This window comes from Colobus angolensis, unplaced genomic scaffold (genome assembly GCF_000951035.1).
Source record: "Colobus angolensis palliatus isolate OR3802 unplaced genomic scaffold, Cang.pa_1.0 Scaffold304, whole genome shotgun sequence".
Classification (NCBI taxonomy): Eukaryota; Metazoa; Chordata; class Mammalia; order Primates; family Cercopithecidae; genus Colobus; species Colobus angolensis.
Genome location: NW_012116311.1, coordinates 3219250 through 3235421, shown reverse-complemented (window position 1 = coordinate 3235421; position 16172 = coordinate 3219250).

Below are 16172 nucleotides of genomic sequence, written 5' to 3'. Positions count from 1 at the left end.
TTGTGCTGCAATAAATATGTGTGTGCAAGTGTCTTTTTCATATAATGACTTATTTTCCTCTGGGTAGAAATCCAGTAGTGGGATTGCTAGATCATATGATAGTTCTACTTTTAGTTCTTTAAGGAGTCTCCATATTGTTTTCCATAGTGGTTGTACTAGTTTACATTCCCACCAGCAATGTAAAAGTGTTCCATTTTCACCACATCCATATCAACATTGATTTTTTTTTGATTTTTTAAATTATGTCCATTCGTACAGGAGTAAAGTGGTATTGCAATAGGTTTGATTTACATTTCCCTGATTATTAGTGATGTTGAGTATTTTTTAATATGTTTGTTGACCATTTGTGTATCTATTTTTTAGAATTGTCTATTCATGTCCTTAGCCCACTCTTTGATGGGATTATTTGACATTTGTCTTGCTGATTGGTTTCAGCTGCTTGTAGATTCTGATATTAGTCCTTTGTTTGATGCATAGTTTTGGAATATTTTCTCCAATTCTGTGGGTTGTCTGTTTACTCCTCTGATTATTTCTTTTGCTTGCAGAAACTTTTTAGTTTAATTAAGTCTATCTTTGTTTTTGATGCATTTGCTTTTGGGTTCTTGGTCATGAACTCTTTGACTAAGACAATATCTAGAAGAGTTTTTCCAATGTTATCTTCTAGAATTTGTACAATTTTAGGTCATAGATTTAAGTCTTTGATCCATCTTGAGTTGATTTTTGTATAAGGTGAGAGATGAGGATCCAGTTTCATTCTTCTACATGTTGCTTGTCAATTATCCCAGCACCACTTGTTGAATAGCGTCCTTTCCGCACTTTATGTTTCTGTTTGCTTTGTTGAAGATCAGTTGGCCTAGGTATTTGGCTTTATTTCTGGGTTCTCTATTCTGTCACGTTTCTGTCTATGTGCCTATTTTTACACCAGTACCATGCTGTTTTGGTGTAGTAGTATAGTTTGAAATTAGGTAATGTGATGCCTCTGGATTTGTTCCTTTTGCTTGATTTTGCTTTGGCAATGTGGGCTCCTTTTTGATTCCGTATGAATTTTAGGAATGTTTGTTGTAGTTCTGTGAAGATTGATGATGGCATTTTGAGGGGAAATGCATTGAATTTGTAGATTGCTTTTGGCAGTATGGTCATTTTCACACTATTAATTCTACCCATCCATGAGCATGAGATGTATTTCCATTTGTTTGTGTCACCAGTGATTTCTTTCAACAGTGTTTTGTAGTTTTCCTTGTAGAGGCCTTTCTCCTCCTTGGTTAGCTATATTCCTAAGTGTTTTATTTTATTTTATTTTATTTTTTGCAGCTATTGTAAAAAGGGTTGAATTCTGGATTTGATTCTCAGCTTAGTTTTTGTTGTTTTATAGTAGCACTCCTGATTTGTGTACATTGATTCTGTATCCTGAAACTTTACGGAATTCATTTATCAGATCTAAAAGCTTTTTGAATGAATCTTTAGGGTTTTCTAGGTATATGATGATACGATCATATCATCGGTGACAGTTTAACTTTCTCTTTACTGATCTGGTTGCTTTTTCTCTCTTTTTTATTTATTTGTTTGCTCTGGCTAGGACTTCCAGTACTATGCTGAATAGAAGTGGTGAAAGTGTACATCCTTGTCTTGTTTCAGTTCTCACGGGGAATGCTTTCTATTTTTCTCTGTTCAGTATAATGCTGGCTGTGAGTTTGTCGTAGATGGCTTTTAATTTGTTAAGCTGTGTCTCTTCTGTGCCGATTTTGCTGAGAGTTTTAATCATAAATGGATAGTAGACATTGTCAAATGCTTTTTCTGCTTCTATCGAGATGATCATATGATTTTTGATTTCAATTCCATGTATGTGGTGTATCACATTTGTTGACTCACGTGTGTTAAACTATCCCTGCATCCCTGGTATGAAAGCCACTTGATCATGGTGTATTATCTTCTTGATATGCTGTTGGATTCAGTTAGCTAGTATTTTGTTGAGGATTTAGCATCTATGCTCATCAGGGCTATTGGTGTGTAGTTTTCTGTTTTTGTTCTGTCCTTTCCTGGTTTTGGTTTAGGGTGATACTGACTTCATAGCACAAATTAGAGAGTTTCCCTTTTTCTCTATCTTTTCGAATAGTTTAAGTAAGATTACTACCAATTCTTCTTTGAATGTTTGATAGAATTCAGCTGTGAGGCCAGGCACGGTGACTCACACCTGTAATTCCAGCACTTTGGGAGGTCCAGGAGGGTGGATCACTTGAGGTCAGGAGTTTGAGACCAGCCTACTCAACATGGTGAAACCTCATCTCTACTAAAAATACAAAAATTAGCCAAGCATGGTGGTGGGTGCCTATAATCCCAGCTACTCGGGAGACTGAGGCAAGAGAATAACTTGAACCCAGGAGATGGAGGTTGCAGTGAGCTAAGATGATGCCACTGCACTCCAGTCTGGGCAACAGAGCAAGAGTCTGTCTGAAAAAATAAACAAATAAATAAAAAAGATTTTAGCTGTGAATCCATCTGGTCCAGGACTTTTTTGTTGTTGTTGCTGGAAATTTTAAAATTACTGTTTCAATCTTGCTACTTGTTATTGGTCTGTTCAGAGTTTCTGTTTCTTCCTGTTTTAATCTAGGAGGGTTGTGTATTTCCAGGAATTTATTTATTTCCTTGAGGTTTTCTAGTTTGTGCACATAAAGTTGTTTATAGTAGCCTTGAATGATCTTTCATATGTCTGTGGTATCAACTATAATATCTCTTGTTTCATTTCTAATTGACCTTTTTAAATCTTCTCTCTTCCTTTCCTGGTTAATCTTGCTAAAGATCTATCAATTTTGTTTATCTTTTCAAAGAATCAGCTTTTTGTTTCATTTATCTTTTGTATTTTTTGTTTTAATTTCAATTACTTTCATTTAATTTCTGCTGTGATCTTTGTTATTTCTTTTCTTCTGCTGTGTCTGGGTTTGGTTTGTTCTTGTTTCTTTAGTTCTTTGAGGTGTGACTTTAAAGTGTCTATTTGTGCTCTTTCAGACTTTTTAATAGAGGCATTTAATGCTATAAACTTTCCTCTTAGCATTGCTTTTGCTGTACCCCAGAGGTTTTGATAGGTTGTGTCACTATTATCATTCAGTTGAAAGAATTTTTTAATTTTCATTTTGATGTCATTATTGACCCAAAGATCATTCAGGAGCAGACTGTTTAATTTCCATGTATTTGTATAGTTTTCAGGGTTCCTTTTGGAGTTAATTTCCAATTTTATTCTACTGTGGTCTGAGAGGGTACTTGATATAATTTCAATTTTCTTAAATTTATTGAGACTTTTTTTTGGCCTGTCACATGGTCTATCTTGTAGAATGTTCCATGTGCTGATGAAAACAATGTATATTCTGCAGTTGTTGGGTGGAATGTCCTATAAATATCTGCTAAGTTCAATTCTTGTAGTGGATAGTTTAAATCCATTGTTTCTTTGTTGACTTTCTGTCTTGATGACCTGTCTAGTGTTGTCAGTGGAGTATTGAAGTCCCTCACTATTATTGTGTTACCATCTATCTCATTTCTTAGGTCTAGCAGTAAGGTTTAATAAATTTGGGAGCTCCAGTGTTAGATGTATATGTATTTAGGATTGTAATATTTTCCTGTTGGACTTATCTTTTTAGCATTATATAATGTTCCTTCTTATGTTTTTTAACTGTTGTTTTTTTAATGTCTGTTTTGTCTGATATAAGAATAGCCATTTCTGCTCATTTCTGTTTTTTATTTGCATGGAATATCTTTTTCCACCCCTTTACTTTAAGTTTGTGTGAGTCTTTATGTGTTAGGTGAGTCTCTTAAAGACAGAAAATACTTGGTTGGTGGTTTTTTTAATCCATTATGCTGTTCTGTATCTTTTAAGTGGAGCATTTAGGCCATTGACATTCAACATTAGTATTGAGATGTGAGGTACCATTCAATTCATCATGCTCATTGTTGGCTGAATATCTTGGTTTGTTTTTATCATTGTACTGTTGTTTTATAGGCCTTGTGTGAGATTTATGTTTAAGGAGGTTTGTTGGATACGAAATTATTGGCTGACAATTACTTTGTTTGAGGAGGCTAAAGATAGGACCCCAGTCCCATCTGGCTTGAAGGGTTTCTGCTGAGAAATCTGCCATTAATCTGATAGGTTTTTCTTTATAGGTTACCTGATGTTTTTGCCTCAAAGCTCTTAAGATTCTTTCCTTTGTCTTAACTTGAGACAATCTGATGACTATGTGCCTAAGTGATTATCTTTTTGCAATGAATTTCCCAGATGTTCTTTGAGCTTTTTGTATTTGGATGTCTAGTTCTCTAGCAAGACCAGGGAAGTTTTCCTTGCTTATTCCCTCAAATATGTTTTTCAAACTTTTAGATTTCTCTTTTTTCTCAAGAACATCAATTATTCTTAGATTTGGACATTTAACATAATCCCAAATTTCTTGGAGGCTTTGTTCATTTTTTTTAATTCTTTTTTTCTTTGTCTTTGTTGGATTGAGTTAATTCAAAAGCCTTGTCTTCAAGCTCAGAAGTTCTTTCTTCTACTTGTTCTAGTCTATTGTTGATACTTTCCTGTGCATTTTTTATTTCTCTAAGTGTGTCTTTCATTTCCAAAAGTTTTGATTGTTTTTTCTTTATGATGTCTATTTCTCTGGAAAATTTTTCATCCATATTCTATATGTTTTTTAAATTTCTTTAAGTTGGTTTTCACTTTTCTCTGGTATCTCCTTGAGTAACTTAATAAACATCCTTCTGAATTCTTTATCTGGCAATTCAGGGATTTCTTCTTGGTTTGGCTCCACTGCAGGGGAGCTAGTATAATCTTTTGGGGGGTGTTATAGAATCTTGTTTTCTTATATTTCCAGAATTACTTTTCTGATTTCTTGATCTTCAACTCAAGGACTGCTGTTCAAATTCTTTGGTCCCATGGGGTGATCCCTTGATGTAGTGCTCTCCTCCTTACGCTAGGAATGTGGCTTCCTGAGAGCCAAACTGGAGTAATTGTTATTGCTCTTCTGCCACCCAGTGGGGCTACCATGCTCTGGGCTGGTGTTGGGGAATTTTTGCAGAGTCCTGTGATGTGATCCATCTTCAGCCATGGATACCAGCACCTGATCTGGTGGCAGTGACAGTAGAGTGAAGTAGACTCTGTGAGAGTCCTTGGTTGTAGTTTTGTTTAATATGCTGTTTTTCTTGAATACTGGTTATGTTAGCAGTGAAGTTGTCACGTGGACAGATTCAGGATCTCTGTTTAGTCAGGATGTTGCAGGCAGTGGAATTAACTGTAGTTTTCTCTTTCCTTGGAGCAGGGTTATTCTGTTATGAGCTGCTGAGCAGGGTTATTCTGTTATGAGTTGCTATAATGGCTTGAGTTGGTTGACCTGCATCCAGGAGGTGGCACTTTCAAGACAGCCCCAGCTGTGATAGTAGAAGGAGGACAGAAGCTTGCCCTAAGTTGGCAAGGATAAGCATTCAGGTTTCTCAGGCAATGGGTGGGACCATAAAGCTCCCAACGAGAGTATATGTTTTTTGTGTTTGGCTACCAGAAGAGAGAGAGAAATACCATCAGGTAGGAGCAGGGTTAGGTGGGGTCTGAGCTCAGACTCTCCTTGGTCAGAACTTGCAGCAGCCACTGTGGGGGGCAGTGGGGCATGGTTTTCAAGCCAATGGAGTTATGTTCAAAAGGGAGTATGGCTGCCTCTGCTGCATCATACAGGTCACCAGGGAAGTTGGGGGAAGCCAACAGTGACAGGCCTCACCCAGCTCCCACATAGCCAGCAAGGCTGGTCTCACTCTTGCCATACTTCCCTAACAGCTTATATTCAGGTAGCCCATGCAGAGGACTCGGACCTTGCCCCAGGCAAGAAGCCTCCCAGCTGAGAAAGCTATGATGGCTTTCAGGCATTGCCTCTCCCTGTCTGCACACACTGTTGGCTGTAGCTCCACTGCTTATATCTGCAGCATTTCCTGTTCACCCCCCGGATTTGGCTCAAGAAAATTTGAGCTTGGTTGAAATTATTACAAAGTTCAGTTGGAAGCTTCTTTCACCCTGTGACCTCTCCTTAGTTCCACTGGCTGCCTTCCTCAAGGAGCCCTGTGAGATAAAGTTGGGGTGGCTTCCCTAGGCTGAAGCTGTGAAGAGAGCATGCCTACAAGGCTCTTCCTATTGCTTCTTGTACTTTAATGTTTTGCTTGACTCCCTAAGTCTATTATATCCTTCTCCTATTATGTGAATTTTCAGGTTCCTCTCTGGAGATGTGTGTTTGGAGGCAGGTTTTTCCCTCTCATGCTTTGGGAACTCAGTTTTTCAGCTGCCTCACAGAGTTTTCAGTGGTGAGCTGCTTCTTCCACAGTACCTGTGAACTTTTTCAGTCTTCCTGGCATGTTCCTGTGGTGGTTCTTAGAGCAAAAGTTCATAGCGTGAGTCTCCAGACACTGTTCCGTCCATCCAAGTGGGAGCTGCGTGTTAGTCATGACTCCTATCCACCATTTTCCAGAGAAATGCAAATTAATACCACAATAAGTTATGACCTCACACTTATTAGATTGGCTATTATAAAAAAATGAAAGATAACAAGTATTGGTGAGGATGTGGAGAAAGGGGAACCCTTGTACATTGTTGTAGTATTCTAAATTAGTACATTTTGGAAAACAGTATGAAGATTCCTTTAAAAACTAAAAATAGCGTTATCACATAACTCAGAAATCCCACTCCTGGGTATATCCAATATGGTATATAGTATATCCAATATAGTATATAATATATCCAATGTAGTATATAGTGAATATACTGGTAGCCAAGAAGTGGTTAATGGGGGCCTTGGGCAAGACCCAGTATGTTGCTGATTTCAGATATGACCCAGCACAGTCCTACCAGGGGTCACCACATGGGTGCTTGTGTCACCCTTCCCCCAGCTCCAGGCAACTCAGAGAGTGATTCCATTTGCTTGGAAGAAAGTAAGGGAAGAGAATAAGAGTCTCTTCCCGGTAATCCAGGAAATTCTTCCAGATCTTATTCAAGACCACAAAGGTGATAATTCTACAAGACTGCAAGAGCCATAGCATTACTGGGCTTGGGAAGCGTCTAATGCACATATGGCTGCAGTGACCAAAAGCTTAGATTACAATATTCAGATCCCTTCAAATACCTGCAAAGCAGGCCCAAGGACAGGTACAAATAAGCCTAGACTGCAAAGACTGCAGTAAGTACTTAGCTCTTCAATGCACAGACACTAATGAACATTTACAAGCATTAGGACCATCCACGAAAATATGAACACATCAAATGAACTAAATAAGGCACCATGGATCAATTCTTAAGGCAGAGATGTGTGACTTTTCAGAAAACTGAACATAACTATTTTGAGGAAACTCAACAAAATTCAAGATAATGGAGAGAATGAATTTAGAATCCTATTTGATAAATTTAACAGATTGAGGTAATTAAAAATAATCAAGAAGAATTCTGCCATTGAAAAATGCAATTGAAATACTGACAAATGCATCAGTCTATTAACAACAGAATTGATCAAGCAGAAGAAAGAATTAATGAACTTGAAGACAGGCTGTTTCAAAGTAGACAGAGAAGACAAAAGAAAAGAGAATATAAAAGGATAAAGCATACCTATAAGGTCTAGAAAATAGCCTCAAAAGGACAAATCTAAGAGTTACTGGCCTTAAAGAGGAGAAGAGAGGAAGATTGGAGTAGAAAGTTTATTCAAAGGGGTAATAACAGAGAACTTCCCAGAACTAGCAAAAGATATCAATATTTAAGTACAAGAAGATTATAGAACACCAAGCAGACTTAACCCAAAGAAGACTACCTCAAGGTATTTATATAATTAAATTCACATAAAGATAAAGGATCCTAAAAGTAGCAAGAGAAAAGAAACAACAGTATAAAATGGAGGGCCAGTATGTCTGACAGCAGACTTTTCAGTGGAAACATTACAAGCCAGGAGAGAGTGGCATGACAGGAAAGAATGCTGAAGGAAAACCTATTTTCTCCTAGAATGATCTATCCAGCTAAAATATCCTTCGAATATGAAGAATAAATAGATTTTCCCAGACAAACAAAAGCTGAGGGATTTCATCAACACCAGATTTGACCTGCGAGGAATGCTAAAGGGATTCTTCAATCCAAAAGAAGAGGACATTAATAAGCAGTAAGAAATCATATGAAGGTGCAAAACTCACTGGTAGTAGTAAGTATACAGAAAAATGCAGAATAGTGTAACACTGTAATTTTGGTGTGTGAACCACTCATATCTTGAGTAAAAAACTAAAAGATGAACCAATCAAAAATAATGACTACAACCACTTTTGGCTCACGCCTGTATTCCCAGCACTTTGGGAGGCCAAGGTAGGTGGATCACCTGAGGTCAGGAGTTTGAGACCTGCCTGGCCAACATGGTGAAACCCTATCTCTACTAAAAATACAAAAATTAGCTGGACATGGTGGCTGGTGCCTATAATCCCAGCTACACTGGAGACTGAAGCAAGAGAATCACTTGAACCCAGGAGACAGAGTTTGCAGTGAGCTGAGATTCTGCTACTGCCCTCCAGCCTGATTGACAGAGGGAGACTCCATCTCAAAAACAAACAAACAAGCAAACAAAAATTTAAAAAGGGAAAGGGGGCAAAGTTAAAGTGTAGAGTTTTTGTTAGTTTTCTCTTTGCTTATTTGTTTGTTTTTATGCAATGAATATTAAGTTGTCACTATTTAAAACAATGGGTTATAAAACACCATTTGCAAGCCTCATGGCAACTTAAAATCAAAAAACGTAGAACAGATATACAAAAAATAAAAAGCAAGAAATTAAATAATACCATGAGAGCAAATCATCTTTACTTTTTAGAAGGAGAAAAGAAGAAAACTACAGAACAATCAGAAAATAAATCACATGGTACTTCTAGTTCTAGATCCTTGAGGAATCACCACACTGTTTTCCATAATGGTTGAACTAGTTTACAATCCCACCATCCCATTACTGGATATATACCCAAAGGATTATAAAGACACATGCACACGTATGTGCATTGCGGCACTATTCACAATAGCAAAGACTTGGAATCAACCCAAATATCCATCAGTGACAGACTGGATTAAGAAAATGTGGCACATATACACCATGGAATACTATGCAGCCATAAAAAAGGATGAGTTTGTGTCCTTTGTAGAGACATGGATGCAGCTGGAAACCATCATTCTCAGCAAACTATCGCAAGACCAGAAAACCAAACACTGCATGTTCTCACTCATAGGTGGGAACTGAACAATGAGATCACTTGGACTCGGGAAGGGGAACATCACACACCGGGGCCTATTATGGGGAGGGGGGAGGGATTGCACTGGGAGTTATACCTGATGTAAAGGACGAGTTGATGGGTGCTGACGAGTTGAAGGGTGCAGCACACCAACATGGCACAAGCATACATATGTAACAAACCTGCACATTATGCACATGTACCCTAGAATTTAAAGTATAATAATAAAAAAAAAGAAAAGTAATTACAAAATGGCAGGAGTAAGTTTTTACTTATCAATAGTAACATTGAATATAAATGGACTAAATCTTCCAATCAAAAGGCAGAGAATGACTAAATGGATTAAAAAAGAAGGCCCAATGATCCTTTGCTATGAGAAACATCCTTTACATATAAAGACACACCTAGACTGAAAACAAAGAGATGGAAAAAGATGTTCCATGCAAAAGGAAACCAAAAAAGAGCAGGCATAGCTATACTTTATCAGACAAAATACATTTCAAGACAAAAATCTATTAAAAAAAAAGACAAAGAAGATCATTATATAATGACAAAAGGTCAATTCAGAGAGAGGATATAACAATTTTAAATATATATTCATCCAACAAGGGAGCCCTCAGACATACAAAGCAAATATTATTAGAGCTAAAGAGAGAGATAGACCTTAATACAATAATAGCTGGAGACTTCAACACCCCACTTTCAGCATTGACCAGATTATCCAGACAAAAAAATCAACAAAGAACTTTGGACTAAATCTTCACTATAGACCAAATTGATCTAATAGATGTTTAATGAACATTTCACCCAATGGCTGCAGAATACACATTCTTCTCTTTAGCACATGGATCATTCTCAAGGATAGACCATATGTTAGGCCACAAAACAAGTCTTAACATTTTCTTGAAAAAAAGGAACTATATCAAACATCTTCTCTGACCACAATATAATAAAACTAGAAATCAACAATTGGAGGAATTTTGGAAACCATACAAACACATGGAAATTAAACAATATCCTCCTGAATGTCCAGTTGGTCAATGAAGAACTTAAAAAGAAAATTTAAAAATTTCTTGAAACAAATTATAAAGTAAACACAACGTATCAAAACCTATAGGATACAGCAAAAGCAGTACTATAAGTGCCTACATCAAAAAGGTAGAAAAACTTTAAACAAACAACCTAAGAATACATCTTATAGAACTAGAAAAGTAAGAGCAAGCCAAACCTAAAATTAGCAGGAAGAAAGAAATAATAAAGATCAGAGCAGAAATAAATAAAGTTGAAACAAGGAAAATAATACAAAGTATCAAAGAAATGAAAAATCGGTTTTGTGAAGAGATTTTAAAAATCAGCAAACCTATTATCAGACTAAGAAAAAAAAGACCCAAATAAATAAAATCAAAGTTGAAAAAGGAGACATTACAACCAATACTATAGAAATTCAAAGGATCATTAGAAGCTATTATGAGCAACTATATACCAATAATTTGGAAAATCTAGAAGAAATGGATAATTTCTCAGACATATACAAGCTACCAAGATTGAATCATGAAGAAATCCAAAACCTGAACTGAATAATAGCAAGTAACAAGATTGAAGCCATAATAAAAAGTCTCCCAGTAAAAAGTCCAGGACCTAATGGCTTCCCTTCTGAATTTTATCAAACATTAAAAGAACTTAAATAATACCAATCCTTTTCAAACTATTCTGAAAAATAAAGGAGGAGGGAATGCTTCAGAAGCTCATTCTATGAGGCCAGTATTATCCTGATACAAAAAACAGACAAAGACACATCAAAAAAGAAACTACAGGCTAATATCCCTGATGAACATTGATGTAAAAATCCTCAACAAAATACTAGCAAATCAAATTCAACAATACATTAAAAGATCATTCACCGTGATGAAATGGGATTTATCCCAGGGATGGAAAAATTGTTCAATATACACAAATTATTCAATGTGATACATCATATCAACAGAATGAAGAAAAAACCATATAATCATTTCAATTGATGCTAAAAAAGCATTTGATAAAATTCAACATCACTTAAAAATCCTCAGAAAACTGGATGCAGAAGGAATATACCTCAATATAATAAAAGCCATATGTGACAGACCCACAGCTAGTATAATACTGAATGGGAAAAAGTGAAAGCCTTTTCTCTAAGATCTGGAGCATGACAAGGATGCCAACTTTCATCACTGTTATTCAACATAATACTGGATGTCCTAGCTAGAGCAATTAGACAAGAGAAAGAAATAAAGCACATCTGCATTAGAAAGGAAGAAGTCAAATTATTCTTCTGTGCAAATGATATGGTATTATATTTGGAAAAATCTAAAGATGTCACCAAAAAGCTATTAGAATTGATCAACAAATTCAGCATAGTGCCAGGATACAAAGTCAACATACAAAAATTACTAGCATTTCTATATGCCAACAACAAACAAAGTGAAAAAGAAATCAAGAAAGTAATCCCATTTATAATAACTACAAAGAAAATAAAATACCTAGGAATTAACATAACCAATGAAGTGAAAGAGTTCTACAATAAAAATTGTAAACCACTTCACAAGAAAGTGAAGAGGACATCAGAAAAAATGAAAACATATTCCATATTCATGGATTGGAAGAGTCAATATTGTTAAAATTTCCACACTAGACAAAGCAATCTTCAGATTCAATGCAATCCTTATCAAATACCACTGACACTCTTCACAGAAATAGAAAAAACAATTCTAAAATGTGTATGGAACCACAAAAGAACCAGAATAGCCAATGCTATCCTGAGCAAAAAGAACAAAACTGGAAGAATCATGTTACAAAGGATTATTAGAAGCTATTATGAGCAACTATATATTAATAATTTGGAAAATCTAGAAGATAAATTTATTGCCAAGTTTATTTCAAAGAAGTGATTGAAGTATTTTCATACATTTTGCTTGTTGCCCAGCAGAGACAAGTGGCAGGGTCAGGCTCAGGGTCTGGCACCCTCACAGCTGGAGACGGAGGCTCGCCTGGCACTGGTGTCTCAGGAGCAGGGGGTCTGTGCCTAGAGCTGGGCTGCAGCCCCTGCAGGCAGCTGTTGAACACTGGAGGGCCGCCTGGACCAAACAAGATGGGCTCCTGAGGACATGGGGCAGTGATTTTGTTCTGTGGTGTGTGGCATGTGTGGTGACAGATGAGGCCCAAGCTGGGAAACCCAGGCCTTCCTGTTCACACTGAACTGCTTCCTGAGGTAGGTGTTCAAGCAAGGCTGCAGGGGCAGTGGTGGGGCCGAGTGTGACCGTTTGCTAAATAAAGTGAAATATGCAACCTCAAAACATATATATATATATATCTCATGTCATGAAAAAAATTCAAATTATACTACAAAGCTACAGTAACCAAAACAGCATGGTACTGGTATAAAAACAGACATGTAGATCAATGGAACAGAATAGAAATCTGAGAAACTTCTTCCCAGCAAAGTTCCAAGAACACACATTGGGGAAAGGACAGTCCTTTCAATAAATGGCCTGAAAAAATTGGATATCCATATACTGAAGAATGAAACTACACCCTATCTCTCACAATATACAAAAATCAAATTAAGGTGAATTAAAACTTAAATCTAAGACTTCAAACTATAAAACTACTCAAAGAAAACATCCTCCAGGACATTGGTCACAGCAAATATTTCTTGAATAATACCCCACCTACATAGGCAACTAAGCTAACATGTACACGTGGTATTACATCAGCTTAAAAAGCTTCTGCACAGCAAAAGAAACAATCAACAAAGCAAAAAAGACAACTCACAGAATGGGAGATAATATTTTCAAACTGTCCATCTGACAAGGGATTAATAACCAGAATATATAAAGAGCTCAAAAAACTCAATAGAAAAAAAATCTAATAATCCAATTAAACAAGTGGCAAAATATCTGAATAGACATTTCTCAAAAGAAGATATGCAAATGGAAAACAGATGTATAAAAAGATGCTCAACATCATTAATATTCTGAGAAATGCAAATCAAAACTACAAGATAACATCTCATTCCAGTTAAAAGGGCTTTTATCCAAATACAAGCTATAACAACGCTGGCAAAGATGTGTAGAAAAGGGAACCCTCATACATTGTTGGTGGGAATGTAAATTAGTACAACTGCTATGGAAAACAGTTTGAGGTTCCCCAGAAAACTAAAAATAAAGCTACCATATGATCCAGCAATTCCACTGCTAGGTGTATAACCAAAAGAAAGGAAATCAGTATATAGAAGAGACACCTGCACTCCCATTTTTATTGCAGCTCTATTCACAATAGGCAAGATTTGGCAGCAACGTAAGTGTTCATCAACAGATGAATGGATAGAGAAAATGTGGTACATATACACAGTGGAGTAATAGCCATAAAAAAGAATGAGATCCAATCATTTGTAACAACATGGATGGAATTGGAGATCCAATAAAAAATCTCCAATTATTTATGTTAAGTAAAATAAGCCAGGCACAGAAGGACAAATTTCACATGTTTTCATGTCTTGGTGGGAGCTAAAAATTAAAGCAATTAAACTCATGGAGATAGAGAGTAGAACAATGATTACTGAGACTGGAAAGGGTAGTGAAGAGAAAGGCGGCATGGTTAATGGTACAAAAATGAAGTTAGGTAGAATGACTAAGAGCTACTATTTGATAGCACAAGAAAGTGTCTATAGTCATCAGTAATTTATTGCACATTTTAAAATAACAAAAGAAGCCAGGAGTGGTGGCCCACACCTGTAATGCCAGCACTTTGGGAGGATGAGGCAGGAGGATCACCTGAGGTCAAGAGTTCGAGATCAGTCTGGCCAACATGGTGAAACCCATCTCTACTAAAATTGCAAAAATTAGCCAGGCTTGGTGGCATGCACCTGTAATCCCAGCTACTCAGGAGGCTGAGGCAGGAGAATCACTTGAACTCGGGAGATGGAGATTGCAGTGTGTCAAAATCATGCCACTGCACTCCAGCTTGGGTGACAGTGCGAGACTTTGTCTCAAAATTAATTAATTTGTTAACCAAAAGAGTGTAGATTTTCGTAACACACACAAAAAAGGATAAATGCTTGAGGTGATGGATATTCCATATATCCTGATATTATTATGCATCGTATCCCTGTGTCAAAATATCTCCATAAATATACACACTTACTATGTACACGCAAAATTAAAAATTTAAAAAAAAAGAGCCTGGCTCCTGCCTGCCCACTTGCTTTCTCTCTCACCATGTGATCTCTGCATACTGCTCTCCTTTGCCTCCCCCCATGAGCAGAAGTAGCTTGAGGCTCTCATCAGGTACAGATGCCCAATGTTGTACTTTCTGGCCATGAGAATTGTGAGCCAAATAAACTATTTTTCTTTCTAAATTGCCCAGCCTCAGATGTTTCTTTATAGTAACACAAAACAGACTAAGATAAAGGGTACAAAGTTTTAGTTAGACAGGAGAAATAGGTTCTGGTGGTCTAGTGATTATGGTTAATAATATATTGTATATTTCAAAATAGCTAAAATAATGGATTTTAAATGTTCTCACTACAAATAAATGATAAGTACTTGATAGATATGTTAGTCTGATTTTATCATTTCACAATGTATACATGTTATGGAAAAAATCACATTGTATCCCATAAACATATACAATTATTACTTGTCATTTTAAATATATGTATTAAATATATATACATATATGTCTAATGACATATAATGTTTATATATATGTGGGTGTGTGTGTATATATATATATGTCTAATGAGTTCCTTGATGATCCTTATTTCTTCTAAAGTTTGAAAACAACTGAAAAACCAAGAAAGGAAAACCTTAGAAGATAAGAGGGGACAATAATAGAGCGACAGTGGTAATTGCTACCTAGTTTTGGATGAGGAAGAAATAGGTGGAGAGGAAAGTGGGGAGTGATCCAGGTGCAAAGGGTACTCCTGAAGAAGGCATTTCTTTGTTAACATTTCTTGCACTGGGTTCCTTGTTTGCACAGACTGAGATCTGCACTGATTATGATAACTGGTTGTACAAAACTGCCCTGAAATCATAGTATCACCTGATATATTGGGTCTGTAGCTTTTGTTTTCCATGATATTCAAAGCCGGAGATGCTGGTTGTGATTATGTCTAATGAATGAGGAAATAGTCTTCCTGAAAAGGCAGTGAAAAAACTGAAGTAAATGATGATCATTTAAGACAGTCATTTTTTAAACAGTAGAAATAAACTATTTGGTAAATTAAAATATATTCTCTTCATACTTGGGATTTTACTCAAATTTTATTTATCCTGTTTCGGGGGTTGTTTACTAGAATGTTTAGGCTAGATCATTTATGAAAATTTAGGGGAAAACACATGCTTTTTTTAAAAAAATACTTTAAGTTCTAGGGTACATGTGCACAAGGTGCAGGTTTGTTACATATGTATACATGTGCCATGTTGGTTTGCTGCACCTGCTAACTTGTCATTTACATTAGGCATATCTCCTAATGCTAACCCTCCCCCCACGCCCACCCCATGACAGGCCCTGGTGTGTGATGTTCCCCTTCCTGTATCCAAGTGTTCTCATTGTTCAATTCCCACCTATGAGTGAGAATATGCAGTGTTTGGTTTTTTGTCCTTGCAATAGTTTGCTGAAAATGATGGTTTCCAGCCTCATCCATGTCCCTACAAAGGACATGAGCTCATCATTTTTTATGGCTGCATAGTATTCCATGGTGTAATTCCATAGTAATTCCAAGTAATACTTGTAATTCCAAGTATTCCATAATAATTCCATAAGAAAAGGTGGCACCTTTTCTTAATCCAGTCTATCATTGATGTACATTTGGGTTGGTTCCAAGTCTTTGCTATTGTGAATAGTGCTGCAATAAACATACATGTGCATGTGTCTTTATAGAA